Raw genomic sequence first — 15,828 nt, forward strand, 5'->3', positions numbered from 1 at the left:
AGAGGTATCGCATGACAGCAAAACCCACTTTTCAGTTGCCCAGCCCATGATCAATCATCGGTCAAACCCAACATTCTTCTTTAGACAGGTCGAACGAACCCATAATAAAAAAGGGCACAACCCAATCATAAATAGACCATAAAGAAAGGAGCAGAAACAGGTGAGAGTAGGATAAGGCATATTTGTGTGCAGTAAAAGTTTATGATGTCCTGTGCTCTGATCTTTAATCTTGATCAGCTAAAGGGCAGGAACTGGTTTAACAAGGTCAGCTTCAGGCAACAGGGTCGGTTCACTCAGGTCAATCAGGAGTCAGCACAAACTCGAGCTAAGGGGTACATGTCCTTAAAAAGACTAGTTCAGCCACAGTCATCGGCCTATGTGAGGGCAACCACAAAATGGCTCAACAAAATAGTAATACCTAGGCAACTGAAGGGTCCTGCTAGGTGATCAGTTACATACAAACATGAATGATAGAGGCACAACAATAGTTATATAGTGAGACAGTGTACAGAACAGAAAAATGCAAAAAATAGTATCATATAAAACTAATTTATTTAACTGATGTCATAGAAAAATTTCAGTGATTGTTTAAACATTTTTTTATAACAAGCATATACAGAATCAATCTCAGTGATTGTTTGAAAGAGTTTGATAACAAGCATATACAGCATATACAGAATCAATTAATATACAATTTAATACAGAAAAATTCAACATATGTATCACAGTTAAAAACAAATAACTACAATTAAAATAATGCTTTCTTTGTGTATGGGGAACACAACAAAAACAAACAAGTGGATGAATGAAAAATCTCTACGCGCGTTTCGGCGTTACACACGCCTTCTTCGGGAGACCACTTGGAATATCTAGAACTACATGAGAGATAATGCAAAGTCGTTGGGCGCAGATATCACTTCAATCAATGGTGGCTTGTTGCAGCCTATTTATACGCTGTCAGTATTGCAGCGGTCAGTTGCGACCTGTCTTAAATTTCTGCAGCGATGTGGCTGAATAGCAAGGGAAAATTACTGTAGTGCTATTGCAGCCAAGGGAGGTGGAGTGCTATTTTGATATATCCTCATTGATGAAATACTTATCCAGCAAGGTGGACTTCGCTTGCGGGTAATATATTTGGCACTGACAGTATAACAGGACGAACCATGACCTTTATGGAACGGGTTCAGAATTCACGGAACCTCAGGGTTGGAGAGTTCCTTCACAATGTTGAAGAGCTCCTTGCTATTGTGTGCGTTGTTGTCGAGGTGGTCTTTGAAGGAGGTCCTCTTGGCCACCCTGATGAGGTGGTGGTGGTTGCGAATGGCTTCCTTGTGTGCTGCGTGGCTGTCCGGAGTTTGTTCACTGTGCCATTTCTTATCTAGTTTCCGGCAGGCTTGCTTGGAGGCTAGGAGTTCTGGGGTGAACCAGCTGGCCCTCTTGCTGGTGTCTCTGTGTGGGGTTTCCTCAGCGGGGCGAGGGCGAGGTGTCCCTGCTATATACAGCTTTTCATAGTCTTCCGGCTAGTTTTGCACTGTAGAAATACATACACATACATAATGAGCTTCAAGTAGTGTAATGCAAAGTAACATAAACGTTTTTTCTGTAAAAGTGAGACTTTCTGCTGGAAATCAATTCACCCGCTGTTTCCAGGTGCCCACAGATTGAACTATACCAAGTGATATGAAACCCTCAACAAAGGGTCTTCTTTGTCCTGGTATAATTCATGGTGGTCCTATTTACATCTGATATAAGTCAGCAGTGAATTGTTTCTGGAGATTAACATTAACCTCCAAGACGAGATCTTTCCTCCTTGGAGACCTGTATCCATGGGAGTCCGCAGGGGGGGGCAAGGAGGGGCGCTTGCCCCCCCCTGGATCGCAAGTCCGTCCGGTGCAGGCCGTAAAGGTGGTAAGAATAACCACAACCCATCTTCAAGTGCGGTACGAGGTGACAGTGGCGGTGGACAGGGGGCAGTAGAGGGTGAGCTTTCTAACCCGGGCCAATGAAGAAACATCACTTCTGGTGACACCCGGCTAGGTCTGCAGTCAGGGCCGGCACTGGGCATGGGCAGTGTGGGCATCTGCCCAGGGCCCTGTGGCCTTCTAACTACGACGGGACCCCCACGAGGCCATCATCCTTTTGAAAATGTGCATTTGAACGAGCTACACGTGGGCAGCGCCCTCCCTTGGGGTGTTCAGTCGAGGTGCAGCTGCAAGGCCTGAGGTGGGCTCTCCTCTCCTGTGCCATAATTCCATGGGCTGAAAGGGTAATATGACCCCTGGATTCCTTTCAGCTGTGGCAGACTGGGCAGGGCTGGTTTTGTGGCAGTGATCAGCTTTATTTGCTGGCAACTCTCTCTTATCCTAATTGCTGCATCTGCGTGATAATTGCAGATGCTTGAACTGGCCTTAGGTGTGAAGTGAGCCCTGCCCCTGCATGAATGAAAGGCAGAGCATCCTGCAGGGCTCACAGATAACATTGAGTTGGTAGGAGGGAAGGAGGGGTGACCCCACATCCATTCTTACCACCCTGAGAGGAGTGCAACGAACCCTCCAAGATGCACTCAAGTTATAACCCCTCAAGCCACTCTCATTATTTGTTTTACATATCTGAAAAGGTTGCACTACTCCCTGGCATCATGTTTGTTCATATCTGAAATATTGAATTCCCGTGTTCCTGGGTATATCCTGGGTCTGGTGTCCACTTTTGCTTTTAATAGAAGTATCGAGGGAGAGGCACATCTAAAAGGGGCTAGACAAACAAAAGAAGGTAATAGGTGGGGAAGATGACAGTGCAGCAGAGTTGAGATCTGAACATAAGGGGCAAAACAACTATATAGAACAAGACGCTTAAGGAAAGGGACATGGGGAAGGAGTGATGTGTATGTAATGGCAGAGTCAATGAGAGAAGGGAAGAGTCTTGGTTAGGTAAAAGGAATAGCATGCATAGAGAAATGTAACAGGCTTGGGGAGAGTGGGAGGATGGAAGGGGAGAGAATGCTGTAAATAAAACAAGAGCAGTGGTGTAACCCAAAATGATGGGGTCCCTCTCTGCAGAATGTGATAATGGGCCCCTGAGTCTCCCACATCTCACAGATATTCATTGGCCCTGGGCTGAATGGGAACCCTGTGATGAGTTGGGGGGCTCCTGAAGCATTGTGGGCCCCTCTGTGCTGCAGGGGCCAGTATTGCGTCCTGGCACAAGAGGTGAAGCAAGGTAAGAGGCTGGGGAGAAGAGTGGTAAATAGCAGTGCATGTAGGGCAGAGGGGGAAGCTTGAGGGACAGAAACAGTGAAATGAGGGTAAAAGTGAGAGGAAATAAAACATGAAGAGTTGAGCATGGAAGGGAGAGATGGACATAAAGGGGGCAGAACCAATTAACTAAGTTGCGGCTGGAGAGAAAGATGAAAGGTGAAAGGAAGTGCTTGGATAGGAGAGGTAGATATAAGAGAAGCGGAGCCATCAGGAGAACTTGAGTGTCATGGAGAGGGTATGGTGAGTGTTGGATGTAAGAGGGCAGGGCAACCAAGAGCAGGTAAGAGGCAGGGGGAGAGAGGCAGGGGAGAGGTAGAATATAGAGAGGAAGAACCAGTGAGAGAACGTTGGAGGCTGTGATGAGATGAGAGGTGAAAGATTCAGTAGGTAGGTAACCGGTGAGTGTAATAGAGGCAGAATTAGTGAGACAGGAAAGAGACAGTAGTATAGATAAAGTGAAGTGTCGAGCATGGTAGGGAGAAGCGGATACAAGAGAGGCAGAAACAGTGAGACAAGGTAAGAGGCAGGGAGGTATAAGACAGGAGGTGGGTGTAAACACTAGGAGGCTGGAGGAAGAAATGAGAAGTGAATGGCAGTACATGCTTGGGACATGTAGATGTAAGAGAGGCGGAACAATCAATTAACCTTACACAGAGAATAGAAAAGAAATGGTGAGAGGTGGATTCAGAAGGCCAGAATCAGTGAGAAAGGTAAGAGGCAGGGGGAGAGACGAGGCACATAGCATGGAGGAGAGAGGTGGATATAAGAGGGACATATTGAGAAAGAGAAGCAACAAAGTTGGGATAGCAGAGAGTGTGATGTTAAAGGGCAGAATCCACAAAATAAGGTTTGAGGAAGAGACGAGAATAAGAGTAGAGGATGAATGTAAATAGGGGGTGTAAGTGGCAACATCAGTGAGAAACTAAAAGAGTGTTCAGGAGGATGAAAATGTAGAGAAAATGTAAATGGGGCAGAGCCAGTGAAAAAAAAGTTATAAGGGTGGGGGAGAGATGAGCAGTGAAGGTAGTGCATGGATAGGAGTCATGGCTATAAGAGAGACATAACCAGTAGAGGACATAGGCAGAGTGGCAAGAGAGAGAAGTGGATGGAAGAGAGAAGAACCACCAAGAGATATTAAGAGGTTGGATGAAGAGGGAAAGAGGAGGAGAAGGTGGATGTCAGATGTGCAGAACCAGCAAGAGAAGGTTAAAGGCTTGGTGAGAGATTAGAGATGAAGATTAGATCAGGTAGGTAGAGTTTGATGTAAGAAGGGCATAATCAGCAAGAGGAGAGGGAAGGCAGAAGGTGAGAGGTGTATGTAATGGGGCAGGAACAGCAAGAGAAAATAAAATGAAAGGGGAGAAGGAAAAGGCATAGCTGTATTTAGGATGGCATAACCAACGGAGAAGATAAAGACTGGGTGGAGAGTTGAGAGGTGAAGAGTATGGCAGGGAAGAGAGATGAGAATATAAGAGGGGCAGAATCAGCAAGCAAATATGAGAGGAAAGTTGGGAAGATGAGAGGAAAAAAGTAGAGCATGGAGGTATTAGGGCCAAGAGCAATGTGAGAGTGGCAGAACTAGAGAGGAAAAAAAATATGATCCTTATCAACTGTTTTCCGTATATTCGTTTATAAAATGTGTACTGCAGCTTTATGTTCATGAATGTGGTCTTTTAAAACCATACTCCTTATGTTTTGTAAGGATTTAAGCAATGGACATTGACGTTCTTGCTTTTTGGAGTTGGTTTACACTTTTTAGATACAAAATGTTGCTTAAATTAGCAGTTAGATTAAGGCATGTTTGCTTATTTTTGGTATCCTCAAAGTGTCGGTATGATAAATCGTTTATTTAATTGGGGAAGATGCCGATTTTTGTTAAAGTACATCTCGGGCTGTGTGAAATATTGGTACATAGAGGAATGCTATGCTATTTATTAGGGGTAAGGGTTTCAGTTGGTTATGCAAGACTTGAGAGGAGGCGCATTGTGTGTTTTGAATGCAACTCCGCCTAGAAGTTGGTTTAGTACCTGTGGTGAGTGTGTAGTGAGCTAGCCCCCATTTCATGAACAGAAATAGGATTGTCGTTTTGCATTGGGGGGCAGGGGGAGGCGGGCAGTATAGAATGACTTAATTGACAGCTTGTTGTGGTGGCATATTTATGGGGTTTCGCTCTTTTCTGTGTGTGCTTTGGGGGTTATTTCTGAGGAGGGCCTCTTCAGGGAGTTGCAGCTAAAGCCACTTTTGTGGGCTATGTCTCTGGGAGGTAAACGTCGTTTACAACGCGGTGTTTACACCGCATGACCTTTACCACGCTGTCATTACAACGCAAGTCGTTACTACGACTTGCGCTGGATGGCGCTGTTGGTTAAAGAATATTGTAATTTTATATTCCAACACCTTCCCTACTGTTACGTGGACTGGTGTTGGAATATAAAATTATAATATTCCTCAATCCGCGCCCTCCAACGCAAGTCGTTGTAACGACTTGCGTTGTAATAACCGCATTGTTTAGTACCGCGATCTAAAAGATCGCGTTGTACTGACATACATCCCTCTGGGAGTACTGTGCTGGTATTAAGTACCCCATGCCACGGCATTGTTATTTTACCTTTTTGGCGGGGTCGATATTAATGTTGTTTGGAAGAAATAAGTATTCGTATGAGGCTCACCCTTTATGTGGGTCTTTGTTTGTTTGAACTGCAGAGCTTTGGTGACATTGTGGTGGTTGAGCACTATCTGCGAATATACATTTTTCGGGGCAGTATCAGTCATATGTATAGGGTGACCAGATGACTCTCACCAGGGCACAACTTTTCCATCTTTGATTTGCCATACCAGTGCATTCTAGAATCTGTAGTCTAGGTTAATGTTATTTCAACCAATTGGTCGAACACACTAGCTAATAATGTAAAAGCAAAACCCAGGTCTGGAAAAGTAATTCTCCCCATCACTTGCAGTCATCTTGTCGCCTTAATTATGTAGCACCAACGGGCAGTGTCTCAGAAAGGAAGAACTCTTCCTTGGTATATTTGAGAGATGCAGTTCTTTTGAAGAAGTGTCTGCAAAGCGCTATGCTTCTGTTAGGATCTGTGTGAGTTGTCACTATTTTGAAAAAAATGTAACCTCAAACTCCATTGGGGCATAGTCGGTGTGAAATGCAGCTCTTTAGGCAGGAATGGGTGTGGAGACTATACATGTGTGTGTATGCAACGGTGTCAACATGGTGTGTGCATATTTGAAGCCACTTCTCTTGGGCTAGCAACTGGAGAATTATCTCTTTGGGATCAAACTAATTAGCTTGTCATTGAAGGACGAAAAGGAGCAATGAAATCAGCACAGACAAACTTTAAAGTTGAATAAAGTTCATGTTATTATTGAGACAAGAAAAAAACTAAAACTAATTCCCCAACCCTTTAGTTCATAAACTAATAAAATGGTCAATGAAAAACTAATACATCATACCATTACCATCTACTATGCAATAACCTAGCCTGTATTTGACTATCGGCTATCTCGCTCTGACCACTTTACCTAGTTCTTTGGGTTCTAGGCCCTGTTCACTTTGCATTGACATATTGGTCTCCTCTTAGGCCTACCAGACACCTTCTTCACACTGATCTTTTAGTCCTTTCTCAAACTCACCGGTATCAGGCCAGCACTGCCATATCTCAGTGATTCCAGGTTATAGCATGTCTGAGCCGGACCCTCTAGGCAAATTAAGAGGTAGAATGTTCACTTGACTTGCTACCCCACCTCATTTTTCTTAAAACTAGAAGCAACTGCATCCATTCATCTCCACCATTTGGTCATCCCTCATCAATCCCCAGCAAGTCTTACTTGATATGATGTTTTGCTTCCGGCCCTGCCTCTTTAACAGAATACTTTTCGCCTAAATGTATCTGTTAGTCCTGGGCATCTGTGTCCTAGCTTTAGCAACACCAGAAAGAGCTGGAGCTACCTCATAACCTTCCTCCCCCCTCCATCTACAGTACGTTTTTACTCTCACATCACCTTTTTAGCATCAAGCTCGTCCTCCATTTTCTTGCCCCCCTACTCCTAGCTGAATGTAACTCCCAAGTCTGTCAGAACTCCTACTCACCAAACCCATGAACTCCATTCTGTCTATCCTTATTGTTTGCCTTTTGGTCTCTTCCTCTGTTCTCAAAGAGGTGTGCATTAGAGGACATGTAGCCTTAACACATATGTGTTCAATGACTTGCAGAGTACACCTAAAACCTACCCATTTATCACTCCCCTGCTTTCCTCGTTTCAGTTTTCCTGCACCTGGCCTTTACTTCTGCACTGAGATCTCCCTCTCTTGCTTTTCCACATACTCTAAAGAGGACATTCCTCTGTCCAAGTAGATAGATGGAATCAGTCATGGCTGTGGTACTTAATGCGTTGCTTCATTAATATTGTTCTAGACAGTGTGGCTTAGCGAGGCTGATCCAACTAGCTCTTGAATTTGACACAATTTTCTTTTTCCAGCCATTTTTAGTTTTTTCCTTGTTTCATTGTAGTTGCCAGGTCTTCTGCTGTGGCGTCTCACGAGATTCCCCCCCCCCCCTTCCCATGGGTTTCTTTGTTTATTTAAGCTCTTTGTCTTAATAGATTTTTTATTTATTTATTCAATACTTGTGCCCAATCGTGTTGGAGGATGGCGATGAAGTAAAATTGTGCCCCTCCCCCCCCCCCGGAAAAATTTCTGCGGATGCCCATGCCTGTATCTTGCATTGGTTGCTGAGCGCTCTGGTCTGGATGGTTGGAAATATGTAGGCCCTGATTTCGAGTAGGGTGGGTTTACGTGGTGGCCTTAATTTGCAAGTTCAACTAGTATCTCAGCACCTACATCCACCTATTATAAGTTAATTCCCACTGACTTTGGAGTAATCTTACAGACTTGTTTTTTCATAGGGTAGATTCCGCACAGTATTCCATCTTTTGCAAAGATTAATGCTCTTGTTTGCTTACTGCTCTTAGCAGATGTTGAAGAAGATGTGGGAGACTAATGCAGGCAGAAGGGTGGAGTGGGGGCTCACCCTGCCACGCCACATCCTCCTGTTCCCTTTACCAACCTCCCCCATAACTTGGAAAGGGGTCGGGTAGAGATCTGGGACCAGGGCTGGGTTTTACTTGCAGCCAAATCTTGAATCTAGGTCAGTGTTCCCACACCCAGGAAATCTGGGGGCGGGAAGATCTGCCCAGTATTCATGGGTGGGTGGTGTCCCACCCGGGGATACTGCTTCACTCAAAGGTTTTCGCTGCTGTACATTAGCCCAAACCCCATTACCCTCTGAGAAGATACAGAAGACATTAAAACAGTCCTGAGCCATATTGACTGCACTCAAAACCTTTAGCACTATCCATCTACAAATATATACCGGTATTGTGTGACACAATTACAGTGCGGAGTTGAGGTGGCTTTCACCCCAGGGCTCAGGAGGTGAAGGGTGCTGTTGCACGGGTGGGTGGAGAGCCTCGCAATAGGCAGTGCTGCTTTCAGATAATCCCGTTACTCTGTGACTGAGGTGAGTAGAATGCTGGGGTCTGGGTGAGCGGAGATCCTCAGTAAGGGTAGTACAACTCACTCCTTCGATTCGAGAGTGGGTAAGATGCTCGAGCATAGATCCTCAGATGGTTGGTTAGGGCATTCCTGAGCTCTAACCATCGCTATGATGCTGAGGGAGGGTAGAGCTCTAACCATCGCTATGATGCTGAGGGAGGGTAGAGTCAGGTGTTGATATGCGGGTGAGTGTACGCCCTGAGGGGGTGGGTTAGAGCGTCCCTGAGCTCTAACCATCGCTAGGACACTGAGTGTGGGTAGAGTAAGGTGTTGGTATTCAGGTGAGCATAGACCCTCAGAGGGTTGGTTAGGGCCTCCCTAAGCTCTAACCATCGCTATGATGCTGAGGGTGGGTAGAGTCAAGTGTTGGTATTTGGGTGAGCGTAGGCCCTCAGAGGGTGGGTTAGGGCATCCCTGAGCTCTAACCATCGCTATGATGCTGAGGGAAGGTAGAGTCAGGTGTTGATATTCGGGTGAGTGTACGCCCTCATAGGATGGGTTAGGGCGTCCCTGAGCTCTGACCGTCGCTGTGATGCTGAGGTTGGGTAGAGTCAGGTGTTGATATTCGGGTTAGTGTCCGCCTTCAGAGGGTGGGTTAGGGCGTCCCTAAGCTCTAACCATCGCTATGATGCTGAGGGAGGGTAGAGTCAGGTGTTGATATTCGGGTGAGCGTAGTCCCTCAGAGGGTGGGTTAGGGCATCCCTAAGCTCTGACCATCGCTGTGATGCTGAGGTTGGGTAGAGTCAGGTGTTGATATTCGGGTGACTGTACGCCTTCAGAGGGTGGGTTAGGGCGTCCCTAAGCTCTAACCATCGCTGTGATGCTGAGGGAGGGTAGAGTCAGGTGTTAGTATTCGGGTGAGCGTAGTCCCTCAGAGGGTGGGTTAGGGCATCCCTAAGCTCTGACCATCGCTGTGATGCTGAGGTTGGGTAGAGTCAGGTGTTGGTATTTGGGTGAGCGTAGGCCCTCAGAGGGTTGGTTAGGGCGTCCCTGAGCTCTAACCATCGCTAGGATACTGAGGGTGGGTAGAGTCAAGTGTTGGTATTCGGGTGAGCGTAGGCCCTCAGAGGGTTGGTTAGGGCCTCCTGATCTCTAACCATCGCTAGGATACTGAGGGTGGGTAGAGTCAAGTGTTGGTATTCGGGTGAGCGTAGGCCCTCAGAGGGTTGGTTAGGGCCTCCCTGATCTCTAACCATCGCTACGATGCTGAGGGTGGGTAGAGTCAGGTGTTGGTATTTGGGTGAGCGTAGGCCCTCAGAGGGTGGGTTAGGGCATTCCTGAGCTCTAACCATCGCTAGGATACTGAGGGTGGGTAGAGTCAAGTGTTGGTATTCGGGTGAGCGTAGGCCCTCAGAGGGTTGGTTAGGGCCTCCCTGAGCTCTAACCATCGCTAGGATACTGAGGGTGGGTAGAGTCAAGTGTTGGTATTCGGGTGAGCGTAGGCCCTCAGAGGGTTGGTTAGGGCCTCCTGATCTCTAACCATCGCTAGGATACTGAGGGTGGGTAGAGTCAAGTGTTGGTATTCGGGTGAGCGTAGGCCCTCAGAGGGTTGGTTAGGGCCTCCCTGATCTCTAACCATCGCTACGATGCTGAGGGTGGGTAGAGTCAGGTGTTGGTATTTGGGTGAGCGTAGGCCCTCAGAGGGTGGGTTAGGGCATTCCTGAGCTCTAACCATCGCTAGGATACTGAGGGTGGGTAGAGTCAAGTGTTGGTATTCGGGTGAGCGTAGGCCCTCAGAGGGTTGGTTAGGGCCTCCCTGATCTCTAACCATCGCTAGGATACTGAGGGTGGGTAGAGTCAAGTGTTGGTATTCGGGTGAGCGTAGGCCCTCAGAGGGTTGGTTAGGGCCTCCTGATCTCTAACCATCGCTAGGATACTGAGGGTGGGTAGAGTCAAGTGTTGGTATTCGGGTGAGCGTAGGCCCTCAGAGGGTTGGTTAGGGCCTCCCTGATCTCTAACCATCGCTATGATGCTGAGGGTGGGTAGAGTCAGGTGTTGGTATTTGGGTGAGCGTAGGCCCTCAGAGGGTGGGTTAGGGCATTCCTGAGCTCTAACCATCGCTAGGATACTGAGGGTGGGTAGAGTCAAGTGTTGGTATTCGGGTGAGCGTAGGCCCTCAGAGGGTTGGTTAGGGCCTCCTGATCTCTAACCATCGCTAGGATACTGAGGGTGGGTAGAGTCAAGTGTTGGTATTCGGGTGAGCGTAGGCCCTCAGAGGGTTGGTTAGGGCCTCCCTGATCTCTAACCATCGCTATGATGCTGAGGGTGGGTAGAGTCAGGTGTTGGTATTTGGGTGAGCGTAGGCCCTCAGAGGGTTGGTTAGGGCCTCCCTGATCTCTAACCATCGCTATGATGCTGAGGGTGGGTAGAGCTGTAACCATCGCTATGATGCTCAGGGTGGGTAGAGTCAGGTGTTGGTATTCGGGTGAGCGTACTCCCTCAGAGGGTGGGTTAGGGCATCCCTAAGCTCTGACCATCGCTGTGATGCTGGGGTTGGGTAGAGTCAGGTGTTGATATTCGGGTGAGTGTACGCCTTCAGAGGGTGGGTTAGGGCGTCCCTAAGCTCTAACCATCGCTATGATGCTGAGGGAGGGTAGAGTCAGGTGTTGGTATTTGGGTGAGCGTAGGCCCTCAGAGGGTGGGTTAGGGCATTCCTGAGCTCTAACCATCGCTAGGATACTGAGGGTGGGTAGAGTCAAATGTTGGTATTCGGGTGAGCGTAGGCCCTCACAGGGTTGGTTAGGGCCTCCCTGATCTCTAATCATCGCTAGGATACTGAGGGTGGGTAGAGTCAATGTTGGTATTCGGGTGAGCGTAGGCCCTCACAGGGTTGGTTAGGGCCTCCCTGATCTCTAATCATCGCTAGGATACTGAGGGTGGGTAGAGTCAAGTGTTGGTATTCGGGTGAGCGTAGGCCCTCACAGGGTTGGTTAGGGCCTCCCTGATCTCTAATCATCGCTAGGATACTGAGGGTGGGTAGAGTCAAGTGTTGGTATTCGGGTGAGCGTAGGCCCTCACAGGGTTGGTTAGGGCCTCCCTGATCTCTAATCATCGCTAGGATACTGAGGGTGGGTAGAGTCAAGTGTTGGTATTCGGGTGAGCGTAGGCCCTCACAGGGTTGGTTAGGGCCTCCCTGATCTCTAATCATCGCTAGGATACTGAGGGTGGGTAGAGTCAAGTGTTGGTATTCGGGTGAGCGTAGGCCCTCACAGGGTGGGTTAGGGCGTCCAGCTGAGCTCTAACCATCGCTGTGACGTTGAAGGAGGGTAGTCAGGTGTTGATTTTTGGGTGGCCTCAAGAGAGGCAGCCAGAGCTCCTTCCCGTATTCTAGGGTGGATGGTGAGTAGAGTGCTGCGGGCCCTGGGCCTCAAGAAGGGCCAGCCCTGAGCCCTATCCTTACCATAGAGTCACGGGTGGGTAGAGTGCCGGTGTCTATAGTCGACAGTGAGTATGGTGCTGTATCTGGGTGAGCGCGAGGCCTCAGGAAAACAAGGCAGTGCTGGAGCGGCTCCCTCAGTGCTGGCCTCGCCCGACCCCCTTGGCATTTCCCTCAAGCCTCCCTGGAGCGGTGCCCACCCGTCCATGGCAGGACCCTGCTGTTCGGAGCAGGCTGCCTGTCGCTATCTGGAGAATAGGGGCTATTGTCTTGAGATGGGGGCAGGGCACCCCCTGGTGTCCTCTGGAACAGTCGGGCCTTTGTTGGGCACAGAGGCCCTGGGAGGCGCTTGTCCTGGGATTATCAATGAAGACGGTGGGCAGAGAGGGGCGGTCTGCCATGGAGGAGAGCCCATTCAGCTCCCTGGGGCCCCCGGCCGGGCCAAGGACAGAGGTACTGAAGCCGCTTTTGTGCTGCCTTGGGGCGGGCTGCTCGGCGTCAGTGATGGGGCTCTGGGCGCAGCGTGTAACAATATGCGCTTTATGCGGCGTGGGGAGGAGCATACTTTTTCAGACACTCGTCCCTCTGGCTGGAAGCCCAAGGCCATGGCGCTGAAGGTCAGGCCGGGTCTGGACGGGACAGCAGGCCACCCCCGCGTGCAATGGAGGAAGCCTCTGAGTGACGCATCTGCCACTTGCCTATAAGGGCGCAAGGAGCCCTAACACCATGGCGCCTCCGGTGAGGGCTGGGCAGATTCGTAACGATGGCCCTTGGAGCCAGGCCGGACCCTCCTTTTATTCTATCGTGTATTCTATTTTCCCGGTGGTCTGGGGCCCTTGGAGGCCGGTGTTGAAGGCCCAGGGCCCCTCTGGTGCCTCTGTCACCTTTCCCTGCTTTCCGTGATTAACTGCAGCAGGCAGAGGAGGCTTCAAGAGAGACAGCAAGAGAGGGAGGGGGTGGGGAGAAAGCTATCAGAGAGGGATAGAGGAGAAAATAAAAGAGGGAGAGCGGATGGATGGTTGGAAAGTGGGAGGTTGCGCAGGAAAACGAAGGGAGCCGGGCAGGTTGAGCATTTTTGCCAGGGCTGTTTTTGTTTCCCCCCACTTTGGCCCTGCATGCAGCCCACGCGGTGCAACGGGAAGTCCAGCCTTCAGAGCCCCCCAAACGCGTGGGGGGAGCAGTTAGCCGAAGGCCATTGAACCTAACCCCCTCATCACATTCTCTGAGGAGGGGGGGGGCATCATTTTACACGGTTACGCCACTGGAACAGGGGCTTCACACCTGCACGAGGACACTCCCTGCATGAAGTGAAGGGAGCCTTCACTCGATAAGACAGCACCTCCCTGGAAGCTACCCAACGCCTCTACCCCGTGTCTTAAGTGAATGGTACGTTTTCTCTGCCCCTTTCTCAGAAAATCAAGCGCCTTCTTTCTCAGGTTTTACTGGTCCAGCTATGGCTTGGGGCTATCTCTCCCTATCTCGCATGCCTGGCAGTAGTCTGGGCCTGTCCCAGCTCATCGTGCATGTCTAACTGTGCTCTTGGGCTTTCCCAGACCACCTGCCCTGACTAGCTGAGATCTGGGGCTCTCTCAGCTCAAGTCGCTTGTCTGTGCTCTGGGCGGTTTCAGGCGATCTCCCATGTCAGACAGTAGTCTAGGGCGGGCTCAGTCCGTCTCACCTGCGTAGCTCTGCCCTGGGGCCTTTTCAGCCCACGCAGCTTGTCTGACTGCCTAATCTCATGTCACTGTGGTGCCAGCGCCGAATAGGCTCATCACATGCCCCTCGGTGTGGTGTCCCTGCCTCTTCCACCCTTCTCGCGCACCTGTCATTAATATTAGAGCGCTGCTTCAGCCTGCCTTATCTCAGTGGTGTCGGCGCTGTTTTGGACCGTCTCATGTGCCTCGTTGTGGTCTTCTTGCCGCATTCACTTCTCACGAGCACCCCACATTGTTAAGAGCGCTACCTCAGCCCTTTTCTCTCCCTGTTGCCTCAGCTCTGCCTCAGGGGCACCTCTGTGGTTGGAGCGGCCTGTTTCTCTCGTGGCGCTCAGTTGTGTATGAAATTACATTTAGGTCTAGCAGGCCTGATATTCCATAATTTAATGGTAATTCGCAAACGACAGCCACAAAGATTTAATAACTTTTTAACATTGTATTTTTTATTGCTACTTAGTATTTATAATGTTTATGTCTAATGGTTGTAATAGGATGTATAATTTTGCTTTTATGACATGCTGTCGAATAAAGCTTTTTGAAATTGAAATTGCAAGAAGAAGGGACTAAAAAAAGAAGGACCACTGTCACGTGACTGGAAGCCCTGAAAGGAAACGTTTCGCACAACAGGAAATCCTGAGTTATAAGTCTCTTCCGTGGCTGTGTGCCTCCCTTTTCTAAGCACAGGAGATAAGCAGTCCATTGTAGAGCTTGTCTGTCTACCCCAGGCCCGTGGTGGTATAATCAAGTCACTGTTTACAGCCTGTTTTTCTGTCCGGCTGCACTGCGTGCTACACGCAGTGCAGTGTCTGCAGCCAGTGGATCTGTACATCAAGCAGTGCAGTGTTTACAGTCTTCACCCTCTGCTCTTGTCTCTTGCAATATTGAATATCTTCCATGCATTACACACCCTTCTTTGTTCCTCGTTCTCCTCACTTCCCACCTCTTTATTTTCTCTACATTCAGGGCCTTTATTCTCTCTACCGAACCTTAATTCTATCCCTAAAGTCATATCTGTCACACGGTCTCATCTGAGCTCCCATTATTCTCTCTCCTGATATCATACCCCCAGATTCATCAATGTCCCGATTTGCGAGTCCTTAATAGCGATTATTAAGGAATCGCTATTAAAGACTCGCAAAACGGGATGCATGTAGAAATCGCAATTAATTTTGCTATTTCTACTGCCTCCTTAATAAGGAATGGCTTTCCCATTCATTCCTATGGGCCTCAAGGCCCATAGGAATGAATGGGGAGTCATTCCTTATTTACGATTAGCAATTAGCTAATCGCAAATAAGGAAGCGATTTCAAGGGTGCCAGGGTGTCCAAAGGACACCCTGTAGCACCCCTGAAATGCAAATGTACACAGGTGTTGCGCACACACATGTCCAAAGGACATGTGTGTGTGTAACATACAACTCAGAAAAATGCGCTAAAGTACATTTTTTCTAAGTTTTTGCTATTTACCACGAAGTTACACTTTGCGGTAAATAGCGGCCCCATATTGCGAATTCGCAAATTTTAAAAGGTTCATGAATAGCATTTTAAATGCCATTTCTCCGCAATTTAGCGAGTTCTGTAATTGCGATTTTGCATTTGGGATGATGAATCTCAAATGCAAAAATAGCGCTTGCAAAGGGCCGGATTCTCAGAATCTGGCCCTTTGTGAGCCGATTTTACTTTGATGAATCTGGCCGTAAGTCCTTTATACTTCCCTCACTCTTGATTGGTCTCTCACCTTTTTATATTGTCCATTCTCTCTGCCCTGCTCCTGTATTCTCTCTTCTAATACACTTTATTTCACCCTAGTCATACTCTTTACACTGTCTCAATCTTACGCAGACTTGTTCTCTATCCCACCTTTGATCCTTTATTCCTCTCCACCCTTCACTCTTCCGCTACCCTTCTCATCTTGTTTTTT

At 48.4% G+C, this 15,828-nt stretch overlaps 1 protein-coding gene across 1 annotated transcript in view; it reads left to right on the top strand.

The window, feature by feature from the left end:
- LOC144826895 (phospholipid phosphatase 3-like) overlaps window positions 1–15,828 on the top strand; it is a 92,841-nt gene that overhangs the window by 64,116 nt on the left and 12,897 nt on the right. The window lies entirely within an intron of this gene.

Source organism: Lissotriton helveticus, chromosome 1_1 (assembly GCF_964261635.1).
Source record: "Lissotriton helveticus chromosome 1_1, aLisHel1.1, whole genome shotgun sequence".
Classification (NCBI taxonomy): Eukaryota; Metazoa; Chordata; class Amphibia; order Caudata; family Salamandridae; genus Lissotriton; species Lissotriton helveticus.